Source organism: Zingiber officinale, chromosome 9A, assembly GCF_018446385.1.
Source record: "Zingiber officinale cultivar Zhangliang chromosome 9A, Zo_v1.1, whole genome shotgun sequence".
NCBI classification, from domain to species: Eukaryota; Viridiplantae; Streptophyta; class Magnoliopsida; order Zingiberales; family Zingiberaceae; genus Zingiber; species Zingiber officinale.
The window spans coordinates 94,955,884-94,961,173 of NC_056002.1; the positions used below are offsets into that span (position 1 = coordinate 94,955,884).

Here is a 5,290-nt window from a genome sequence, read left to right on the forward strand (position 1 = left end):
ATAGGTATGTTACATGAAGCCAGCATGCTCAGCAAGGTGTGTAAATAAACAACAATCAAAGCAGGTAAACATGGTATCAGGTGTCCATATATCCAATACCTACTATCTAATGTCTGGTATCTGGTATCCAATACCTAGTACTATAGTATCTACTAAATATCATGAATAGCAACGAGAGACTGTATAGATACAGAAACGAGTAGCTCAAAGATCGAGTGGAAGTATCAAACGCAGGAAGAATAAGAGTGGAGTCAAGATAGATACAGCAACTATCTGAACATAAAGCTCATGCACTAGGATCAAAATACTAAAGAGGTAAAGCAAGAAGTACCCGCCTGTAAATGTAGGCTGAATCCGACGTCAATCTCGTCACGACAACCGCCTTGATCAAAGTCCTGCGTCAACGTATCCATATAAACCATCTACCGATTAACTAAACCAATATACAAGATAGGTAATTAATCCGAATGTAAAACGCCCACCCTTCTTACCCAAGGGCGGCGCTACGATCTTATACTACTTACGTACATGCTTTAGTTATACTATAACAGCGGAAAATTTTAAATCATTCCTTTTATTTAAATAAGCATGATATCACATATTTTGATTAGTTCGAATGTGCATATATTGATCATATAACTAAAAATATTAATTTGTCCGAATCGTTCTTGCCGAGCCACCACCACACACATCACTATCTGCTTCTCCTGCTGCTCCGTCGTTCCGAATATCCGTCCCCCAAAAGTAAGCTATGAGCACTCATGGCTCAGTAAGTTCCTTTCCTACTCACTAAAACCGAATTCATATCATTGAATATCAATATCATGCGAGGTATCATAAGCATACGACATACAAGGGTATCATATTCATATTCATATCATAATATCACATGACATTATATCTAATCATCAGATAATTCAAGCACATATGTAGGCAATGCATCATGAATTTGAAAACTTATACTTATAAGTACTTGAAATTAATATCATCATTAGAGGGGATCCCGGTTTGTACCACATACATAATGTGCGCGCTTCATAGGTAGGTCCAAGGTAGCAAGTCTTGAACCCTACCATGCATACATACTAGGCCCGAGTCTTACTCCATCGACCTAGGGCATTGAGAGGCCCATTATTGACGAGGCCCGAGTCTTACTCCATCGACCCCGGGGCGTTTACGGAGCCCACCCTTGGTACAAATCATACAAAAAAAATAACTTATCATGCATAACTATCATATCATGTCCCTAACAATCTTTCATGCATTTCCTTTTTCATTTCTTTTCATTATGTATAGCATTTCCTATGCTATAACATATCATTACGTAACATAATTTCATTTCTTCTCATTATGTATAGCATTTCCTATGCTATAACATATCATGGCATATTACGTAACATAATTTCATTTCTTTTCATTATGTATAGCATTTCCTATGCTATAACATATCATTACGTAACATAATTTCATTTATTCTCATTATGTATAACATTTCCTATGCTATAACATATCATGGCATATTACGTAACATAATTTCATTTCTTTTCATTATGTATAGCATTTCCTATGCTATAACATATCATGGCATATTACGTAACATAATTTCATTTCTTCTCATTATGTATAGCATTTCCTATGCTATAACATATCATGGCATATTACATAACATAATTTCATTTTTTCTCATTATGTATAGCATTTCCTATGCTATAACATATCATAGCATATTACATAACATAATTTCATTTCTTCTCATTATGTATAGCATTTCCTATGCTATAACATATCATGACATATTACATAACATAATTTCATTTCTTCTCATTATGTATAACATTTCCTAGGTTTCTTTCCCTTTTTCTTTTATTTTCCTTCATGGCCGAAACCTACCAGTCCTTAAGCTAGGTTTCTTAAGTGGCCTAAAGCATGGAAAGCCTAAGTAAATATCATGGCAAAAGTTACTAAGAACATCATACACAAAATTGGATCATAAACAAGCTAGGACTCTTGTGATCTTACATGTCTTATATCATGTAACTAATTTTCTACATTCCAATTAAACATGAGAGCATTAATCAACTTTCATATCATAATATCACAGAGGTCTTGAGCATATTAATATTTTTGTTTAGGCTAATCTAAGCTATCCCTTTTATCATGGCCGAAAAACCCTAAAAAGAGTTCATGAGTTTCTAGCAATGTGAACACCCTTTAAGAAACTTTATATCCTATCATAGGAGCATGTTTATTTAAATTTTTTTGAAGGTCTTTCTAACCCTTAACCTTTCTGGTCCGAAGCATACAAGTGAGTTTTCATTTGGTTCCAATTAATTTCCAAGCAAGAAAACCATAGAAAGGTCCTTAGCATTTCATAGAAGGAACCTTACACTAGTTTGGTTAGACAATAATCTTCCTAGCCTCTTTAAAATATTTTTGGTTAAATCCTAGGGTTAGATACTCCTCTGATCATACATCATATCAGTATAAAATCATGGAAAAGAATCCTTCTACATAGCATAGAAAATCTTATCATGAAATGAGGTCTTGTTTAAATCATCCTAGATTTGAAAACCTTTTCTTTAGCCGAGTTTTCTTAAATTCTTTCCTAGGTTTTCTAATCCTTATAAATCCGAAAATCACATAAAAGCCTTGTACCACAGGTGAGGGGAAGCTTACCTTCTTTGCTTAAGTTTCCTAGAGTTGAGAACTTGCTTGTGGACCTTTCTTCCTTGCTTGCTTTGCTCGGCACCAATGGAGGAAGAAGTGGCTAGGTCTTTTGGTGGAGAGGAGGAGGAAGAAGAGGAGGCTTCTTCCTCTTGTGTTGCTCGGCAACAAAAAGAAAGAAAGAAAAGAGGGAGTGTCTCGGCACCTCTAGGAGAAGAGGAGGAGAGTGAGTTGAGGATGAAGCCACCCCTCCATGCCTATTTATACTAAAATGAGGGGAGGAAAACTTGACTTGATTCATCCTCCTTATTTATTTCTCCTCTTTAATGATAAGAATATTCTAGAGAAATGCTTCTTGAGTTCTCTCTTTTCTTTCCTTTAATTTCTCTTTTTCTTTCCTTTAATTAAAATTCCTATCTCTCCTCTTACAATATCCTCTCCTATCACACTTGGTTAACATATGCATGCATCCACAAGAGAACCAAGGATCAAAACTTGGTTATGTATATTTTTACTTCTTTTTACTTCCTTTTCCTTTTAAGTAAAAAGAATCCTTTCTTATTCTTAACTACTTAGTCCTTTCTCTCCTTATCAATAATTCTCCTATCCCCTTTGATATCCTATACATGTTCCTTACAAGAGGTCCAAGGTTCAATCCTATTTCTCTTCTAACATATTATTGATATTCTTTTGTACATAATAATTCATATATCACCATATTATGCATTATGCATAAATATTTCATACACATATATATTATCTCATATTCCTTCCTTTTGTTTACATTAATTCCATGTATTATAAATATAGATGATTTATATTCTCAACTTTATTTTCTTTCATAAAGTTTTAATCATCTAAATCCTTCCCATCTTAATATTCAACTTAGAATATTTACACCTTCTTTTCACTACCTTCAAACTCTCATTATCCTTACTTTCTTATCTAGGCTTTCTAGGGGTGTTACACCGAATTCATCCATTACCCGAATAAATTCACCCTAATCTACTAATCTCCATTACGGATCCACACCAACCAACCAAAACTCCCCTACATTGTACTATCAAAATTGAGCTAGCAAATCATGCATTCATTCCTTAAACCCAACTATCACTGTTGCAGCTTATCTTATATCAAAACTTACCTCTGATGATTCCCTGCCCGAAGGTAAAATTGCCGACACAGATCCTCTAGTGATACCTGCTGCCAAGAACGACCAATAGAGCTCCTACAGAGCCTACATCCATTGCCATCACACAATTCAACATAATACGAATCATGTCCAAAACCTAAAGCCACAGATCTACCATTAGAGCTGTAGAGTCCTTACCTTCTTATCTCCGGATGAAGCACAGTAGCTGGAAATTTGTGACCGAGGCTGCTACCAGGGATCACTGCCAGAACAATACTTAAATCAACATATGCTTGCAGCCGGGCTTCACATCACAACCTCCCTAGCTAAAGGAAACCCTAATCTGAGACATTCTCACCTCACATACCTTGATGCCGGAACCCTCAGCGTCTCCGGTGCCCGCCTCTCCCCTCCCGGCCGAGAATCCTTTGCGAGGAGCTGCATTTCAACGAAGGATGCCACCGAGGAGATCTCCAATCAGGCGTGGGGGAGACCGGAGACTGCTTCGGTATCCAGGGGTGTCGGCGGTTGCTCCTTTTGTCGGCGACGAAGACAAGATGAAGAGGCGATCACAGCAAGAGGGACGGAGGAGAAGAGGAAGAGGAGACCTTTGCGGCGGTTCAGGCGAGAGAGAGGAGGAAAACGGCTAGGTCACAGAGAAGAGGGGGAATCGGCCTCGGCAATCAGGTGTCGCGATGAGGAGAAGGGCGGCGGTGGTGTGTGCGGCGCGATGAGAGGAGAGGGAGGAAGGGTTCGGGTGGAAGAAATGAGAAGAATGGAAATAATAGGTTTAATAATTTCAACTTAGGTTTAGATTAATTAAACTATAAGTTAATTCCTCAATCAACTCCCACAAAAGGGATAGTCCAAATAGGCTTTTCTCGTCCCTATTATCTTATCCCCGTAAACTATTACATACGAGATCTAATTAAATCCCTGAAAATTTCTAAAAATTCCTTAAAAATCCAATAAGATTATTTGTCCAATAACCTTATTATTTAAATATTATTTGGGTGCTGTATTTTACATTCTCCCCCACTAATAAAAATTTGGTTCCCAAATTTGCTGCTCAACTCAAAGATCATCATTCAAGGGTAATAACCAAATAACATACTCATATATCACTCCATCCGAGTATCAAGAATAAATCTCCATTCGTAAGAGATAACACTGTGGGTTATGAGCTCACTCTGCTTCCGCTTCGTCCACACTTCTATCTAGTCAACGGTGGGTAAATCAACTACCTCTGAAACCCATTATATACACTATCAACAAATCCTCAAACATCTATTTAGGGCGCTCAAACTATCCATCTGTCCGAGGGTGGAAAGCTATATCACAATAAAGCTCAATACTCGAAGCCTACTATAAACACTACTAGAACCACGATATGATTCACAAATCTCCATCTGGTACAATACTCCGAGATATACTGAAACATCCCAAGTTTTTTTTTTTTTGTTTAACCAATCTCTCACAACAACTACGATTTGA

At 37.0% G+C, this 5,290-nt stretch overlaps 1 long non-coding RNA gene across 1 annotated transcript; it reads right to left on the reverse strand.

Annotated features, from left to right (window-relative positions):
* Positions 1 to 317: 317 nt before the first annotated feature.
* LOC122021567 lies at positions 318 to 4,299 on the reverse strand. The gene is made up of 4 exons (XR_006122577.1): positions 4,155 to 4,299; positions 3,995 to 4,058; positions 3,809 to 3,901; positions 318 to 395 (listed from the first exon to the last, which is right to left on the reverse strand). It is a non-coding gene; the product is annotated as an uncharacterized LOC122021567 (long non-coding RNA).
* Positions 4,300 to 5,290: the final 991 nt, after the last annotated feature.